The sequence below is a fragment of the Antedon bifida genome, chromosome 3, assembly GCF_963402885.1.
Source record: "Antedon bifida chromosome 3, ecAntBifi1.1, whole genome shotgun sequence".
Taxonomy (NCBI): domain Eukaryota; kingdom Metazoa; phylum Echinodermata; class Crinoidea; order Comatulida; family Antedonidae; genus Antedon; species Antedon bifida.
In genome coordinates this window covers 33,800,848-33,822,257 of record NC_136228.1, presented here as the reverse complement: position 1 = coordinate 33,822,257, position 21,410 = coordinate 33,800,848, and the positions used below count along the sequence as shown (strand labels likewise).

The 21,410-nt window shown below is 31.4% G+C and overlaps 1 long non-coding RNA gene across 2 annotated transcripts in view; it reads left to right on the top strand.

Moving 5' to 3' along the window:
• LOC144837392 (uncharacterized) overlaps positions 1 to 21,410 on the top strand; it is a 34,086-nt gene that overhangs the window by 10,956 nt on the left and 1,720 nt on the right. The gene's annotated exons all lie outside the window — the stretch shown is intronic.

The window sequence follows — 21,410 nt, the reverse complement described above, 5'->3', positions numbered from 1 at the left end:
TTCAACGTCATCAACTTAAACACTTGTAATATGTGCAAACTATTAACTATTTCTCGTCAACATCGTATTCATAGGGTATTTATGTCAATACTTCTGATTGGCTGTTTTTGACTTTTGACACAGAAACATCGTCGGATCATTCAACCAATCACAACGCTTACAAATCAATAGTAACGCTCATTAATCAGCACTATGTATGATATTTCGACAACTTTCAATTTCTCAAAAAAAAATTTAAATCACTGAATAATAATCCGCCTCAAATAAAATTTGCGGAATACGTGATTCTTACGAGACCTTGTCCCGGTTGCATACTCCTCTCCTTATTGCGTAGGCCTAAGCTGTTACTGGTTTTACGCGCGGTCGGTTGCTGTCCGCGTTCGTTATTCATAATACTTTAGGCCTAAATGCTAAATGATAGTCTGCTTAACATGAGTAGAATGGTGAATATCTATCATCATTGAAATAAACAATTTTAAATGCTATCACGACGGTCAAGTTGATGCCCGTATGTAAACAATGTTTATGAAATGTCTGTCGGCGTTTTATTTAAGCGCCTACGATTGCATAGACACACGGTGGAGCCTACATATTTAACTCGCGTTGTTTCAAATTGTTTATATTACTTTGAAATGGTAGAGCAAATTGTTTGCATAGAACATGTTTCTAATCACCTACTGTGTATATTACACCAAAGAATTATCACTTCACTTGACAACTCGATAGAAAATGGGAGTTATTTCGCCTGTCATTGCGACGTACAACTAAACACACACAAAAAAACCCCAGTCAATTTAGTCACACCAAACTTGTTCGCCCAAGGTTCTTTCGTTGATAAATACGCGCGAAATAAAATACATAGGCATATGATGATAATATAAGGAAATTCCACACCATGCGTTTGGTATTAATTTTCTGTTTAGCGTGATAAATGGACCAATTTCATATTTTATTAATTAGGAAGATGCTCGGCGATCCGAATCAGATTTGTGAGAAGGTGAGAAGATCCTAGGCGTGAGACGATTCGTGTTAGGATCGGTCACGTTAAGGGTTCACTTAATTCATATTACATCTTCATTATTCATACGCCTATAACTGACTTGTGTATAGGTTTACATACGAAGGATGATTTAGAAATAAATTATTTACAGATCACCGATAATGTAAGCGATTGTGACTTTGATTGCTAAAGTAAAATGATATTTCATTTTAAATAACATTTTTTTTTAAATCACAGCATTTAGTCAATCTGAACAATGTGTTTTAGAAAATTGAGTCTATAGACAGTAAGCATAATTATTTAATAGGTCAAACAGAAATCATTCCTCCAAATAATAATTCAATCTATTGTTAAACTCTGTCTACACTATCAAATTAGTTTTTTTGACAAAAAATAGTGTTACGTGCCCAAATACGGTAGTAATAATATGCTCAAATATGGTACTGATATTACATCATCATGCCCATATATGGTCACATCAGATTTTTTGTCACATAAAGTTTGATAGTGTAGACAGAGCTTTACATCACACTAATATCAAATATATTCTATTTTAGCATACATGTTTCAGATACTAGAGTATGATGAGAGTGAGCGATTGGTAGTAGTAACAGTACCTGATGTAAGCCTATGCGTGGATATAGAACTCTTATTTTCCGAAAAATGTTACAAAAAATTATAAAACGGTTTAACTTTCGCGTCAATAGTTCTTTTAATAGCACACGACATTAACCATTTAAATCTGCCATCTGACCCGCCATTTTTAACTCCATTGCCATCCATTATAAGCGTTAGTCTGGTCTCGCTTCACGAATAAGGTTAAGATGGGTAACTGCTTAATTGCAGTGTATTCTCTATAAGTATGTGATAGATATGTCACGCTTTGCTAATAACTAAAGTGACACACTCGCCAACAGGGCAATAGCACTCACTTTTAATGAGTTTTCTATCTAAACTGTTAAACCACTTCGTTACAATATTTTGTTAAATGTCTTCGTAAATAAACATTAACGTTGGGTACTTAGGAGTAAAGAGCGGCGTCATATTGTCCCAGATCACTTTTTTTTTCATAGGACAACACAAAGCATTCATAAACGCATCTTAGTTAAACGGCTGTCCCCAGAGACTAGTTATCATTAGTAAATCGTTGAGATGTAATTAGTAGTTATCAGATAGCTGGTGATATTTAACGGCTCAATTTATTTCTTGTTTGGTTCATTTAAGCTAATTAATGAGGACCTGTCCACATAAGAGTTAAATACAGGCCACTTGAGCAGGCTATCTTTAACAATAATAATAAAACGGACCTTTTCAAAACAATGTCTGTTACGACATGAAAGCCCAGTGGAGAATACAAAGATTAAACGGAATAAACGGATAACTACTAATCATTATGGTATTTACTTATTAAATAATCAATTCGATTTATTTCTTGATTTACATATCATTGGAAATTAGACTAACGCGTAACAGTGCGTATTGCGCACGCGTCGTTGCTAATTGCACCACGTGATGGTTGTTTAAGAACTAAGACACGATTAGTTGGTCTTATGAAGAGCTTTTAAAATTGATTTATTATACCAATCAATGGTTAGCTAATTTCAATATACAACATATTACATTCAGATATGAGAGATCATGGTAAATCGATATAAAAACAAACTTAACTGCTCTGTAAAACTTCTTTAAATACTCGCAGCAAAGATTTCTTTCCGAATATTGAATATATAATCTTTATTTTAAAACTCCCTTAATGCTATCACCTGTCTAGATTTTATCGTTCGTTTGTGTTTATTTTTCCGGTTTTATTTATAAGTATCGTTTGTGAATAATTGTCGCCATACGACTTGAATACGTCGGTGTATGTTTTACGCGCGTCTAAACTTTTGGGCCTCTTTTGGGGTCGAAACCGACAAAATAAGTGATTATATTTTATATAAAGATTGTTTTTATTTTATACAAGCAGCCGCGCTTTAAGATTTTATGTCAATTTTTTACGCTTCGATTAGTTTCATATCGTTTTTATTTTCGTTATTTTTACAGTGAATTTTGATCCCAAGTGACATAAGCGTGTATTTAAGTATGTATAGTTAATTTGACTTTTCTTCATAATTAGCATCTACTGCTAGATTTGCTAACATTGGAGTTTGATATGTATATGGTGCCGTATCATTAATGTTTAATCAAATTAATGTCGTTATCATCGTCATATTATTAATATAATGGAACCTCTATTACGGGGACACCTTTAGGACCCAATAACGTATCTCCTTGGAGGATGCCTCGTGAATAAGGTCGTTCAATCCACGATACCACATTTTTACGCTAAATTATGAACTTAAGCAACCAAAAATCATTAGACAGTGGTTATTAATTTAATTGTTTCTTTAACTACAAAACGATTGTAATAGCATTTCAATAGATTAGTCCAGAGCAGCTGAAATGACAAACAACAACATAAAAGATAAACGAAAATACACAGTTCGTTGTCCACTACAATTCATTACAATAGTCAATCGGTCTACGACGATCCTCTACACCAAATACAACATGCTAAATAATATTATTCCACTTTTGTGTTGTGTAAGTTAATTATCATAGTTCATTGTTTTGTCTGTTGTTGACGACCCGTCATTTACGGCGAGTCTGGGTTATAGCAGCAAATATGACGATTAGATATCCATCGATCATAATAATGATTTGTCGCGGCCAAATTTGTTTTTGTCATTGAATTTTGGACGGAAGTGTAACGAATTGATTTATTACACAAAGTGTATTATTCTAACTTTATTTATTACCAAGCGCTTAAGGGGACGCGCGTGCTTAGCAAGGACAGCGCCCGGTAGTCGCGCGCGTTCTAAACAGTATTTTGATTTATACAAACAATAATATTTGCAATCAATCATAGCTTGTACAAAAATAATAAAATAGTCACCTACTTTTATTTGTTTATGTTCATTGGAAATTAAACAGTCTGTGGTATGACAGGTTGTTCCACTGAATGACAATATTTAAATAATCCAAGAAAGAAAATGTATTTTAATAATTTGTTTGACGTATAGTACGCTATCATACGAACATAAAACATTTAACAATATAAATACTAATATATTAATATAATAATTAGCCCTGAGCAATAATGTTTTCCAAAAACTTGGTACTTGGGTTAATAATAATGATATAATAATTAAAATAATATTTTATCAATTATCAAAATAAAGTGATCTTGCATACGTTGTAAAGTGTAGGCCGCCCCCTAACTTGAAGAAGACTAAACTATTGAAAATAGAACAAGAAAATGAGTGGATTACAAAATATCATATTAATTAAATATTCATATTCTAACCTATTTCATTAAATCAAAATGAAAAAAAAACATTTTAATTTAGTAACCTAATTTTATTCACTTGGTGTCAGTGTAAGTTACACGAACGTGTAAACCATGGCTCCAGTCTAGAAAGACAAAAATGTATTTAAAATGAAAAGACGATTACAATGACATCACAATTGATTAATTAGGTAAAATTAAATAAGTATTTGAATAATTAATAATATAATATCAAGTAAATTGTAACTAGATCTCTTAGCCTGTCAATGAACACATTGTCATTGAACTCTTTATTGGTTTAAAAAAAGTGACAATGATATAAAAAAAAAAATATTAAAACAAAGAGATATTGACAGACCTCCTCGGTGAAAGTGGTGTCGATATAAAATATCATTTTTCTTATTGATTTATTCATTTAAAAAATATGTATATTAGACAACTATAATTTCATTTATGTGCATGTTTTATATTTGTTTTATTACCAATAAACCACAGCATTTAGGTGTTAATTTATAAAAGTAATTATTAAATATGAACTTTGAAATGATAACTATTGGCTGAACTCACACAATACAAAAAAAACCGATCTGGCTGAAAGCGCAATCTGGTAAAACAATAATACCGCCCTCTTGCGGTAGCAAAAAATATATTAGACTTGCTTTAGGATGCTTGAAAGCTCACCATTATTATGTCTAATAATCTTCTTATAAATATTATTTTGTTGTCATATTTATTTTTTAGATAGATGCACATTATATAAATTAATTTTTACCATTATTAAATTTCAAAATCAGATTACTGAAAAAAAAATACAACAAACGGTTGCCGGATCTTAATTTGAAATACAACACAGCAAAAAGCTAAATTAAAAGTTCAGATTTGTAAAGATAGGCCGTATTGCGGTACTTACTGTATTATGATATTAAATAATTATTAAATAATGTATATAATAAATAATAATCCGTGACAATGAGTTTAATTCGTTATTTAAAAAAGTAAATTTGAATAGGCCTATAAGGTAGTATTCATTGAGGCCATGCATGGTGTTTCCCATCAGTCCCACCTCCATACAATTTTGAATAAATAAGCTATACTATTGCAAATTAATACGATTTTATCAACAGAAACGAAATAAAAAGGGCCTACACTCCATACGAAAATTTCACCTATATACAACATTTTGTCGTAAAGAATGTGTTTGGTCAAAAGGGGGCGCCATACGACTATTTTATATCAATTTCGTATTTTTTCAGTTATATCAATTAAATTAAAACTGTTGTAATGGATAGAACCAAACAATCACTCTGTAATTATGCCCACTCTGAATTGATTACTAAATCCGTTTTTATTGATTTTAACTGACATAGATGGTTTCATTAGAAGGGTTTAAAACACATTAACTCCGAATTAGCTGCTAATGACCGAAAACACTATAGACTGTAATTCCTCTTTCTTCTTGTCTTACAATTGCCAATAAAACCCTAACACATCCTGAATGCTTGTGACATTCACACCCATCGAATTCAGAACCAGCTTAGTACCGACTTAATGTTTTATGGGTATTAATCCGTTAAGTGTAACCCAAAGGAAGTGATCCTTTAGGCCTAGTGTTATTACACCTGAAGTGAAAGATAATGGAGGTGCACACCTGACCACAGCAGGGTGTACCTATCTTAATAGGATGGGGTGTTAGGCCTACGGATTTGTTAATTCCTTTGCATATAGGTTTACAACCAGAAGAAACCAATATTATTTTTATAATTTGCGTCTCTTTTTATTAAAAATTTAGAAACAGTACCATTGTAATATGTTTTAACACCTTATAATTATGTTTCCTGTATATTTTAAAGATTAAAAAAATCCTTTAGAGGAAAGATGGCATACTTTGTCTTGAAATCTAAAGCTCAGTCTACACTATCAGACTAGTTTGACAAAAAAAGTGTGATGTGCCCAAATGTGGTAGTGATATGCCCAAATAAGGTAGTGATATGCCCAAATAAGGTAGTGATATGATATATCATCATGTTGAGATGATTGTTTTACGCCTTCTTCATTATCATTATGTAATTTCTTTGTAAAATGATTAAAAAAGGTTTTTATAACACGATATTACAGTAGCCTATTACAGAAGTATTTCTAGGGCTAAGATACCTGGTTTTGGAACATTGTAAAGTTTCCCACAAAGACTATTGTCTATGATCGGCCATCTAAACATAATTGAGACGTTTTAAAATGTATTTAGTGTAACACTGTTTAAAATGTATACATGAACGTACTTAGTAAAGTAGGCTTAAGTCTGTTTGAATGACAGTTTTCATTAATTCCTGCCTAGAGTCTACTCAAGTTCGACCTACACACGTGTGGTATTCCCTCATCTACTAACACTTAAGCTCTCTTTCATACACACTTGAAACTTGAAGGGGACAGGAATTAGTCAGGGGAAAGCAACGTCGCTCAAACTATTATCTTGTCTTTGTTTAGATTTTACAGGATCCCAACTCCAGCTATGAAGTAGAAATAAATGTTAATATTACAGTACCATGTTTGATAAATTCAGTGTGAATGCTTCTTCAAAATCATTAATTAATTTAAGCATGGATATGGCAAGCCAAGTCCGCCAAAAGTCCTCAATCCATACCATTCAAACAATGTTTTTGAATGGTATGGATTGAGGACTTTTAGCGGACTTGGCTTGCCATATCCATGCTTAAACAAACCGTCCATAAATCAGATGGTTTTAGCTTGGTTCCCACTTTTTGGACACGGCGCATTAAGGAGGACGACGAAGCGCAGCACAGTAATATTTTACCAATTACAACGCGATGGATCACTCGAACTGTCGTGATTGGTCAATTCACTTGCGTTGAACCTACGTCGTTGCGTTGCGTCCTAGGAAACTCAAAGCTTTATTTTCCACGTAAATTAGGTTGACCTATCTTGCATATCCTGACATTTTCTGGACGAAGAATAATTAATCTACATGGTCTATTTTTGTGACTTAATTGTCTGATGTATTGTTTATTTCAACTACGCTGATAAACCTTTATTAATTTGTCATTTATATAATAAAAAATTAAGAGAATTTAATAGCTTAGAATGGTAATTGAACAACATATTAATCAAACACATTTATCAAACGAAATAACATATTTCCAAAATGAAAAGTTGTGTTAGGTTGTCATACGCCCTCTATATTGGTAACGAACACATCCGACAGAAAATACGTCATCGCGTTCAATATTTAGGATAAGTTGTGTTTTCACGTGCTTGTTCCCAGACTGAGTGGCACCGGGGAAGCCGTTCTAGGAACAATAATGGCTAACGAGGCATATGGGACGCTAATGGACCAGCTTTCTAAGAACAAAAGCCTAAGTTAGTGAGGAATAACAGAAACTTAAATCTTCATTGTCATCGAACAAAAGAATGAGTTAAGAAGTATTGACCATAAAAGTGTCTCAGATTATTAACTTGGTAGAAAGTAACTTAGTCTTAATGAACACGATTGACTCAAAATAGCACTCAACACTCTGTTTTAATTGACTTCTTATTGTTTGTTATTTAACGTTTAAAAGCTCTTTGGCTGTTTATCTGACCCGAGTTGACGGAGATCGTGATTTGGGGCTTATTTACTTATCTGGTGGCTCAAACTCTGTTTATAATATATTTTCAGAATAAAACCCATCGTTAATCTTAAGTACAAGTACTTCAAATTATAAGTCTTAAAACTTTTATGAAGAATTTTTTTTTTACAGCTGATGATAATAATATTACTTTACATTATTGTCTGAGGCCTATTAAAAAACTACAAACCAAATCACAATGAAGCTTAATATAAATGTTTTACAAACTGACAATTAAAAATATCTTAAGTTTATTAGGAAACATATTTTTTGGCAATGGCAAAAGGTATTATAACGAGGCGCAACGCAAGGATTGATTACCTATGACGTAACGTAAGTGAATTGACCAATCACAAGTCACATTTTGATGATCCACCGACTGGTCAAAGCGGTGCGCGTGCGCTTACGTTCTTGCATTGCGTGGGAACCAAGCTTTAAATTTACATTTACTTTACGTATACATCCTTTTGCGTTACGTCCGAGGGAACCAATCGTACAAGGTTTACTAATTGTCATAATACTCTGAAATATAAAAAGGATGTAATCTGCCCATTATCTGTCAAGCTAGGCCTACTTGAAAACCTATCGAGTCATTAGGACTTTCATAAATAACTAAAGTTCTCACTGAAGATGTGTGAACGAACAATGCTGGATTTATATCTTTCATGTAAACTTTGTGTAATTGACAGGGCAGTGAAATGTTTCTTTATTTTGATTCTATGAGGGTTAATTTGCCGTAATTGATAATCGCAAATGGGATAATGGGCACCCATCGAGTCCACACCTGTGTCCAATCTTCGTCCGGGGAATCACAGACAACACCAGTATATAACAAAGTATATTTCGAAAATTTAAATGAATTATTATTAATGAAATATCTGAACCAAACAAAATATCTATATCTTAGTGTCAAAGAATACAACATTCACGACCCAATTGAGAATTGTAACTATTCGTTTGAGACAACGTAGACATTTTCCCGTTAAGACCAGGAAAGAGTCAAATTAGTTCACTCTTCCCTGGTCAAGACTATTAAAGGGACACTTTATTGATTACCAATTCCCCTTAATTGGAATTCTTTTATTGCATAAAACAATCTCAGTAAAATATTAAGACATAGTACAACATGAATAATAATTAAATTTGATACCATTCATTTTGTGCGGAAAAAAATTAATATTGTAAATGTCCATTATTGCAGATTTCCTAAAGGAATGTGTAATTTTAAAGTATAGTCAGGATAAAAAGATAAACATGTGAATAAAAACACTATCAAAACACAATTTACATTTACAAAATAAATGCTATAGATGGATTGAATGAAATATTGTGGCCAGTGTTACCTATAACCGTAACGAGTCGTTAATACATAGCCTTTGTCTTACTAGTGTTAATTATCCATAATATAGTTAGCAGTTTCTAATCATAATTTGTGTTGAATTGTTTAGTTGTCGAGTATCTTACTAATTAAGTATCAAACTTATCGTGATTGCTATCCGTTTTAACATGTTTGTTGCATTCTAATTATTGAATGTGTTGTTTAAAAAATTAGATTAACAGTTTGTATTTATTGTATTATTGGTGTGGCAGTCCTGGCTTTGTTTTAATTTAGAGAATCTTGATTTAGTTGCTACATGTTTTGATTTAATTAGACCTTGTTGACGACTCAATGCTAATTATTGGTGTTGAGTAAGTACTGAGCACATAGGCCTGTTAGGTTGAATTTCAATGTGAGTTTCAAAGAAAAACTCGGTGTACAAAATATATTTCTTATAATAATAATGTTTAACCCCAAATAATGAACACGCGTTTTACTGTACGATGTATTTTTTTTAAAAGAACGCCCTTTTTGCTGAAATTCCATATGCAAAATAGGCTTAGCTCAGGATAATAGTTTGATCAATCCTACTCAGCCATCAGGCAAATTTCATCTATAATTTTCCTAAAACAACATTTTCTTCAGAAGCTCGTTTCCCCTTTTAGGTCACGTGCTGGCCTCTTCTTTGTGCTGAAAATAAATGTGTTGTAAAATTCCTAGTTACGGGCTTGAAAGGAACATCTAGAAACGTCGTGATTATAACATGCTCTGTCTACAATATTAAACTTTATGTGACAAAACAATGTGATGTGCCCATATGGACATAATGATGTCATATCACTACCATATTTAAGTATATCACTATAATAGGCATATCATATTTTTTTTGTCAAACTAGTTTGATAGTGTATACAGATCTTAACGCTCTGTCTACACTATTAAACTTTATGTGACTGACAACAAAAAATGTTATGTGCCCATAACATGATGATGTTATATCACTACCATATTTGGGCACATCATACTTTTTTTTGTCAAACTAGTTTGATAGTGTAGACAGATCTTAAGACATTATTCAAACTATTTTTATGGTAGCTCGTTGATAACATGCGGTATTTTGATCGGGATTGATCGGGATCAATCGGAATGTTCGCAGTTCGTGCTTTTAAGGTGACTGGTCTTAACTCCATTTAGCTTTCACTAGATATTAATGGTTTGTGTATAATTTGGTAGTTTAAGTAAATCATTGATTGTGTGTGGTTCAACACTATCACAGAGTGCTTGTTTAGCAGTAACTTACATCATACACATAAATTTCAAACTGATTTCGCAAGTCGTTTATTTGTCTACTCCATTTTCTCTCGTAACTTTGTGTCGAGAAGTGTACAATAATACTTACCCTCTCTAAGGATAAAAAGGTTACGACCCAACGAATTAATTAAATCAAAGTAAATGTAAATGTTTATTTAAATGGTGAGGCTGATGTAATACATAAGAACTTGCGTGTAATGTGTGATTTAAATACGACACTGACGCGTTGTTGTTGACAAACGCGTTTTAAAATGGCAAAATCGCGTATTAAGGAACGCAAGATTTATACGACCGCGTATTAAGGAACGCAAGATTTATATAAGGTATATTAGTTTAGTAAACATAATGTGCGTTTGTATGTTTGAATAATGTCTGTCGTTTGGCAATGTTTATATTTGCTTGTATGGAATCTGTGTGGCATCACTTGTCATCGACATAAAGACCTATTAAATTTGTGATAATGTTAATACATTTTTACGACCACTTTTTAGTTCGTTATTATCAAACAATCAGATTTATTAACTTCCTGAATTCAAGATTTTACGATGTTACAATCTTCTCTGGTCATATATGGTATAATACTACTGCATTTAGTTTACAAGAAGGAAAATACTTTCATCAACAGAATGTCTGCGATGCGAAATTATATCCTCCTCTCGTGCTTAAATTGACAAATAAGTATATGCTCAGATTAAGAAATAGACTACCAATGTAAAACAAAAGTTATTCTAAATTGATTCTTAAATGCAAATAATTTGTTAAAATGAAATGTTTACAGTCCCAAAGGTAAACTCAGTTTCATGTAAGATAATAAGCACGTGACTCCCAATTTTAAGAAATTATCTCAGACTGTGTTCCCGTAGCCAAAAATTTACCGATAAAAATTAACTGATAAAAATTAACCGATAATTAACCGATAAAAATTAACCGATAATTAACCGATAAAAAATAACCGATAATTAACCGATAAAACTGTCTGTGGAAACAGAAATCGGATAATTATCGGATAAGGTCGATAATTTTTAACCTTTGACCTGAAGAACAAATTGTTGCGTTGTGATTGTGCATCTAGTTTTTAATAATGACTGATCATTTTAATTAATTACCTGATTGTTAAAAAAAAAAACAGATAATTTTGTTTTGGCTGCGGAAACACGAGGATGTGTACATGTAAGTTAACAGTCGTGTTTTGCAGTGTAAACCAACATGATGTGTGTATATATAAAGGCCTCTCATGAAACTATTATAGCTCAATACTTTTGGAATGATTAGTCTTAAGTTTGTTCTTAGGCACGTCTTCCTCCACTTAACTACTATGGTGGTATGCAAGTGATAGCATGTAATTTGTTTATGTATCTCCAGTACCTCAATCAGGACGACCTATGTGACATTGTAAAAACACATTAAAGGGACCAAAATCACAAATTGGTGACGTACAATCCATCTGTCAATCATCCTCAACGAGACAACATTTTTATCCTTGTATTCTTCGACTTGTTTTTCTCTTGTTTAAAACATTAATGATGCTTTGTGTGTAACAAATTCTCTTTGTTTGAAATAATTGAATTTATTTTGTGCATTAATTCCATGTAGAATCATGAACAAATTATTTTCGATGGTTGTACATGGGTGGGCCATGATAAACCAAGGTGATGATATAATATTAATAATAAATTGTTAATAGATTGATAAAATTATATATTCGTTAAACATGAAAACTATTAAATATAAACCATGAGAGAACATTCTTTTAAGCTACCAATGTTTATTTATTGATACACCTTAGGATAGGTAAGACATGGTTAAGAAGATGTCCTTTATTAACCCCGTGGGTATTATCTAAGCCCTCTTCGAAGCTAACCCCTGGACACTCTGTTCGACACTGAAGGGTACTCAGCTGTGCTTACGGGGAGCGAGTCGGATACGTATCATCCATGTTGAACCACCGCCAAGGGTGTCATACAAGCCTATAGATTGTTGTTCCTCTTTTCCTTTTGTTTAAAACAAAAATCAAATTCATTCCTCCTAATGTTACTTCTAATAAAAAGTTAACTGGAACTTCTTTTCAACAAAATAACATCAAATTTATATAACTTCTTTTATTTTTTTTGTAAATAAAGTAGATAAATAAACGACAAAATTAACATTTATAATTACAAAATTGATTTAAACAAAGAACAGGGGAAAATTCTTGAAGCAGATGCTTATAAAAGAAAAAAACCCATTTAAATATCAAATTCATTAATAAATGTAAATCAGCTCAATATTATAATTTCAAAGAAGTTTTCTTTGAAGTTTTCAATATCATGACGATCTTATAAATGACATGACATGTACATAGCCCGTGACCAATATGTCTTAATGTTTGTCAAAATGTTTAAGATAAACAAACATCTTTCTGCTCCTTTGTTCTTACAGAAGCAGGATGACGTTTTCAAGTAAGTAAAAGTAATTTTTTTTTATATTATTAAATAGAGTATAAAGAAGCCTTATTAAGGAGAGACCCGGACTCTCGAAACACAAAGTGCCTCTTAATACAATGGTCCTTTGGATATGGATTGGCCAAATGTTTTCAATTATAAGTTTCCCCGTAAAGTGTCCTGAAAGCATTATAAGATATCTCTATTTAAAACTAAGATATCTTTGTTTTTAATGGGGATCTCTATTGAAAACTAAGATATCTTTGTTTTTAATAGAGATCTCTATTGAAAACTAAGATATCTTGTTAATGATTAAATGACAGTTCGGCACGCCATACCTCTCCTCAGAAAAGTGTCCCTATTTGTGGGGTGTCCCCTGAATAGTGTAAGCATAGGCCTATATGTTTCACCGGAAAAATGTCCCTTAATAGAGATGTCTCTTTAACATGGACGTCCCAAAGTTAGAGGTTCTATTTTATCCTGTAATTCGAATTCAAAATTAAATGCATCTGACTTTATCTGAATTTATTTATAGCCACTTTAAGTTGAATTTATATTCGTCAATCGCAGGCCCTTCCATCTTTGACCTGTCATGAATGCCCATACACTCCAAAAACAGTGTTTATATTTGTTTAATGGTTGCAGCCTGAGCTATAAAAGAAAAGAAAATAACCATCAAGTCAACCCAATTTAGTACAGCATAAATGTGTATATTTTACAACGGAAAATGAGATATCATGTGTCGTAGGAACAGAGACTTTAAGATAACAACTTAAACGACAAGACATTTTGAAAATGTCAGTTTCAGCTCCGAGGCTTCCGTCCAATTCCGTAGGCCATATTCGCTAAGTTCTCATCTTTATAAAACTTTAAGAAAGATCCGATTACTGGTAGTGAAATTGTAGTCGACCCGAGTGCATTATAAGTAACTGCCTTACAAAAATGTACTGTCACTTAGTAAGTAGCGAGTTTATCTTGACTGTGATGACGAAGAATCCAGTTTGGGTTGTCAGTGATGAGCGGTGACCAACATGTCCATCATGATGTCATGAACGCTGTCCACTGATGATGAGCTTAGCGTCAATTTTGACATCCTTTTAATTTAATCTCTTTTTAATCGTTGTATTATGTTGTTGGAATATATTTTATGTAATTATGCAACACCTTATGAATCATATTAATTGATTAAGCATCTACTGCTCTTCTCACCCAAGTTTAAGTGCTGAGCTCGATTGTATTTCCTAAAGAAATCTCCGCATTGACAAAATCAGGACAGATTCCTTGTTGCATTGTGGTACACCACGTATATTAGTTCGTTGTTTATATATAAAATATAGTTTATTTTCTTGTCATAATTTGTTATCAATATCATATTTTTGGGGAGAGGAAAATAGACTATCTTTTTTTTCGTATCTTTTTTTTGTAAATGGCCTACACAAACCGAGTATATAGTATATATTTATATAACTGTACATATATCGTTAAAACATTGTTCAATTTTTGTTTTATGTACACGGCCCCAGGGACAACCATGTGTTGATCTGGGTCTCCATGGTAAAATAAAATTGAATTGAATTTGCAAGTGAAAAATTTAAATTCGAAAACAAGACTTCAGATATCAATCACGAAACATCAGTGAACTAAACAATAGCGTAGTTTGCAGGCAATATTCACATTCATATTGTTATTATATCCAATTGCTCTTCTGTTTATTAACGATTGTATAAATTTGATTTTGGAATATAATTGAGTAATTTCGACATGTTGTCTGCTGTAAAGTGTTGGTTAAGGCGGCGCAATGAGTGTCAACTTACCAGCTTTATAATAGCATGTCTATTACTTTATCGATTTGTTCGCAAGAGATCTTGAGAGCTTTTCATTAATTTGTATTTTGATAGTATGAGATGGGTTACAACATCAATTTGGAATTAGAAAGTGACTCGCAATTTGCTCAATTGTCACTTAAGTACAATATTCACGCGCAATTAATTATCAAATTAACACCGCGTACAGCGTTGAGCGATTGTGTAATTTGAATTAACGGACACAAACATGACACGCGCGTATTCTTCCACTCAATGATTCCACTCAATATCAACACCATAAATGGAATTTTGTGATTTGACAAATAACTTGTAAGCATTCTTTAAATTGGATGATATGCTGCTAAGATGGACAAACAGACAGACAGACACTCGTCGTATTGCAGAAAAGCAAACATGAACGCATTAAGAGAGCATCACTTTAAAACCGATTGGTTAATTGATATAAGCGTGGTTTTCATTAATTTGTACTTTACTAAAGGGCGGACTAGATTCACAAATAAATCATTCATTTGTTAATAGATGTGCTCATCTTCCTATTTCACTGGTATCCATCATAGATAATTGTTTTAAGATTAATCATAGTGTTTAATTAAATGACTAATATACGTAATGGAAACTGAATATTTGTAGAATATCATGATTACAGTACGTAATATAGAAACTGTAGAAGTTTATTAAAGCTCTGTCTACACTATCAAAGTTTATGTGACAACAAAATGTGATGTGATGATATGGACATGATGATGTCATATCACTACCATATTTGGGCATATCACTACCGTATTTGTGCACATCACATTTTTTTTTTGTTAAACTAGTTTGATAGTGTAGCTTTAGACATTTTTATTTATATCTACATTCACAGATTAACTTAATAAATTTATTTCTAAAAAAAAAAAGGGGGAAAAAAGAAGACAATGAAATTATTATAGATTAAATAATAAGAAAACGACACCATACAAAATCGAAGCTTTGAGGTTCAGACGAAATAACAAAATACTCTGTAATATTTTGAATAAAAACAAAAATATCAGATAAAATTAGCATAAATTAGCATAAATTATATTGTAATATAAATACTTATAATGATGATAAAGACGCAAATAATGCAATGAAATAATCATTTATTAAATTAAGCAAGATTATAAAAAGTTATGAAACCTAAACAAAAATAATTTACCATAAAATTATTAGACTGTACTCACTTTTAAATCTTTATGTTTAGGCTAATCAATAAAATATAAACAATTTAGGCCTATGTTATAATGTTTGCATATATTGTATTTAGGTAAAATAATACAACTTACTAATAATTAAAACAACTGGAATTAATTTTTGTTTTGATAATAATTTCTGATAACCTTTAGTTTGTTTAGTCTTTATTGATATTAATATTAACAAGTACATTATTATTTTCTTACAAGTTAATTTTAAAATGACGAATTAATTGAAAGCAACGTTTACTTTCATTTTAAGGGCAATTATACAAAGTTTAACAGATTTTAAAATGTCATTAAAATCGCAACATGAGTCGAAGAACACAATTATTCGCAAGGGACTGAGCATTGAAAGTGGCTTGTTAAAGTAGGCGGGTTAACGGGAAATTGCGTCGCAGCAGCAAAAACAAAACTTGTTGATGTCTTTATAAACGCTAAGTTCATAATGTGGTCGTTTGGTAGCAATTGGGAATTTGCTTTCTACATTGCAAAAGCCGGAAACTGTCTATTGTTTGAAGGTTTATAAAAACTGCTAAATCATAATTAGTTTTTATTCGTCACAAACTCGACAATTAGCGTTGATTACGGCGTTGGTGAGAACGTACGATCTAGTTTGTTAAGAGTTCGATCAAGATGCAGCATGGGGTATGTTTCTTATTAAGGAGGAACCATGATATGAAGAAACATCAGGAAGTGTTGATGATAACCTAAAATGCTTATCAAAACACATTCTGTTCATGTTTACCGTGGCAATTACATACCGTTTGCCTATGTCATCAAGATTATACTGTATTTTATAATTATTATAATGTAATTTACAATCACTGTAGTTGGAAACTTAATGCACAAGTTGTTTATCTCGGGCCTAATGATGATAATATAATATCATATTTAGTTAATAAAAGAACGATATTCACTCCTAAGGACGAAGTAATATATTGATCGAAGCGTTTTTCTAAAACATAAATATACGTGCGGTAGTTAACACAAACTGTTGATTTTGCCAAACAAATAAGCAAATGTAATGAGTAAAAAAATAAATAGGCCTTAAAGGCCAAATAAAATTATTTCGCAGAAACACAAATAATTACAAGATGCAGAATGGTTACGACAAAAGGCACCTAATTATAAGTAAACTTACACCAAAAATATAAATCAAATTCATCCACTAACAATAGAAAATAATTATAATAATAAATGCATGACAATCACTTTTTTCGTTTTTCTTTGTCAGTAGAAATAGAACATTTATCTATGTTGTTAACAAAGAAAAATGTTCTATTTCTGAAAAAGAAAAACGAAAAAAAGTACCTTCATGCATTTATTATTATAATTATTGTGTTCTGTAAAATTAAAAATACCAGCTTAGATCCTCATCTGCTTCTACAGAAGATTCATAATTAATAATATTTAATACAATTATTAGGGAAAAATTATAAATATAAATTGTAAAAATAAGTAAAATATTCTATATAAACGTGCCAGAACACAGATAAATTTTCTATTTCTACTGACAAAGAAAAACGAAAAAAAATCATACATCTATTATAACTATTTTCTATTGTTGTGTTCTTGCACGTTTATAAAATATTTTTCTTATTTTTACAATTTATATTGTATATATGGTATTAAATATTAATTATTAATTATTCGTCTACATAGAAGCACTATGAAGAGCTGGTATTTTTAATTTTATCTATCAACAAGTCGCCATATTTAAAGGAAATGTTGTACGTTAATTGAATCTGCTACACATCAAAGTTCATTACACGTTCATTATAATCTGACCGTTTTATGACCTCTCCTAAATAGTGAAAACGCCCCTTCCCCAAAATAAACGGTTTGAAAAAAGCTTTTAAATTCAATATAAACAAAAATATCTTGATTAACTTGAAGAGTTCCTCAATATGACAAATATAGTTGAATAAAACAAACTGTGAATAGACCACTTTGTAGTTAAAAAATTAACAAAGTATTAATTTCTTATTTAAAAAAAAGACAATATAAACGGTTACCGTACATTTAACCAAAAGCGCACTTTCTTCCAGGGAATGGACTCCCGGTTGACAATATATTCTTTAGGCCTAAACTTATCGAACAAATATGTTTTAATCGAATTCGTCGATGTGAATAACTATTAGGCCTATGTAGCATTAAACGGTCTATTTTAACAAATAACGTGTGTTCCAATTTGAGAAACTTGTTTGTTTGATAATATATTTATCCCACGACAAGTAAAAGAACCAATTATTTATTATTACATTTAGGCCTATATTGAGTCAAAAGAGTAAGTAATAGGGCATTTTAGGGCTTAATAAAGAATAGGCCTATAGGAATATGATGTAATGTTTATATAGAAAGTAACCCATTATTACCGTATTCTATATTTTTATTACATTGGTATTTTGATATTTAATTATTATTTAAACAAACTATTTGACTTTATCTTTTACCTCTATAGAGGTCTTACTTTGGCATATGTTTTTTTCCTCTTTGGCATATGTTATTGTAACGTTAACATACTAAGTCTTACTCTGATTAAAAAGGTACCACAGCTTGTTGTCTCTAAGCTCAAGATGAAATTCATAAAATGTGTAGTGTTCTATGACGTAATATAAGCACATTTGGATCCAATCGGGATTGTTATTGTTTTTACTAAATGACTGAGTAAGTAACTCCAAATGTTCATCTGAATGTGTGCAACTAAACACACGTAGGCAAGCATATACCCGGTAGATCTTGGACGAACGTTTAATGGTGGGATCAAATTTGACAGACTTCCACACCTCCACACCCTATACTGTATGTTGTATTTACTCCAGTAGTAAGGCCTAAACATGAATTAAAAGTCTGACAAATTTCTTAATAAAATTGAGTAGCCCTGGTTAACATTATGAACATACTTCCTCATCTTATTGTCCAAATTATTTTCTTCTTTCTTTATTTATTTTCTTACTGTTTACGAATTTAATTTTAATAATAATGTACCGTAAGCCTAGATAAAATATGCATTAAAGGAAAGGGGAAAAGTGAAGACCAACATGCGAGTTCTTTTTTCTTTTCTTACATTAATATACAATGAGAATTTTTCTTTAATTGAAACAAAAAATTTCTTTAATGTTCAATTAATGTTTAATTAATAATTCTAAAAAAATAAGGTATATTCTATATTTAACAATATATATAACTGTGTTATACTCAGAGTGGAGTGCTTCTTGCAGAAATTACGATTGGTGCTAATGTACTAAGTTATAGCATTGCAAATTGAATGACATTACAGTACTACTTGAACTTGTCAGACCCCATTTAAGAAATTGAAGTAGCGTATCATCCTCATCTCACGCTTGTCTTATAATTATTTCCTTTGTTAATAAGCCATGTCATTAATTTCATTATCCAAAAGTGTGTGCAACATTTCGAGTCAAATTATTATAGAACGACGCTTAAGTTACTGTTTTTGTTTATTTTTTCTTTAGATTAAAAGTGATTCGTTATTTCCGTAATCGGAAATGTTCAAATCGTAATCTATAAGATTTAAACGAACACTGATATTGATAATGGTATACAATTAGCGCCTCATATTCTTCCGGAGTGTCGTAACTCCCCAGGGGCAGGTGCTGTTATAATAGTGATAATAGTCAGTAACAGATGCTGGGCCTAGCTGTTGTGAGTGTCGGCGGCGCATCTTCCGAAGATGATGCTGCTGATGTAGCGATGAGGTTGAGTGAGTGAGTCACGTACCTAAGGGCCTAGTGATGGTCCCTAGTGGGCCTAACCTGGCAAATCAAGCGACAATGATGAGTCTGCATTTGAATCTGTACCACCTGGTTTAACTAAACTTAATACAACACACACTAATCTATTGTAGTGTGAAAAGAGCTGACTCACGACCGTACAACAATACAAAATGTACACCTGTGTTGATAGTTTAACAGTCATCCAGGCACAAGTTTAGTTTACACCTAACTTTTATTAAAGTTCATTGACAAACTTTTCTGTTCTCAAATCATCCTTTTGTCATCGTATGATCATCGTTGTTGTTATCTTTGTAAATATTTATCTTTATAAACATCGTCGTCATCATTATCATCATTATCATCATCATCATCGTCAACATCATTATCATCATCAGTATGCATCCTCATCTCACTATCTTCATTAAGAAGTATCATACATCATTACAATCATAATTATATTCTTTGGAATGTTAATGAAATACAATCAGTGCCGTATCCATGGCCCACCCTTTGAATTACACTTTCATTCATTTTCATTTCTTGTTTTATTAACTTCTCTTTTGAACTCGAAATTGAAAAAAACATTGAGAAAACATTTTAAAATTAAATTGTATGTTATGAAATTAATGAAATCATAATCTACAACATTTTATTCGTACAGTATTTAATTTAATCAATCTTATTTAATATTTTGAAATAGCCTATAGGCAAACCACAAAATTATTGTATTTGTGAAACAAGATATGTTGACAGGCGTGTTTTATGTTTAACAATCAAACAAAATAAATTAATAAGTCCTTATGATATGATATTCTAAGCCTATATTTATTTATTTGATTTATCCTACGAATAAATCATTTAATCAAGCCCACCTGCCTCTTTGGGATGTACATTGTAATTAACTATAAATTCAATTATTAATAAACGATTGGATATCCCGTCTAATTTGAGACTACATGGTTTGAATTAAGATAAGACAAACCATTCTCATGTTTTTAGCGGGAGTTTAAGTTTAAGTTATAAATAATGATTAATCAATATAATTAGTTATATAAGTTGATTAGAAATAATATATTGAGACTAGACTCTGACATAACATTTATATAGCGCTTTATGAACCAATCATTAGGTGAACATTATACTATTTCGGAAAAGGTGCGTTTATAAAAAATATGTAGGCCTATTGAGACCCTTGAAGATAATTTACAATATTTGAGTTTATAGAAACGAATTTAATGGTTTTATATTTTCAAAGGAATTATTATTTTATTTTATCATTTTGTATTTTATTATTTTTCGATAACTGTCTTGCGGGTTTAAATAATAAAACTTTTTATCATTTACGCTCATAGTTGTACGTTTTCTTTTGACCGCTCGCGTGCTAAGTATATTTGTTGTGCCACTAATACCAATTAGGCCAATGTTGATATGAATAAAAAAAAATTGATTCATCGAAACATGTTATACAATTACCTAGCCTTGAATTAATAATTTTAAATTATATCAAACGGACAGCACATCGTTCTAATGCCAACCCTTATACTTTTCCAACTGTTTAAAAGTTTATTGCAGTAACATCGGTGAAAATGTCTACCATGCATTAATTTTATTTCCTTGAACAAATTTGAATACT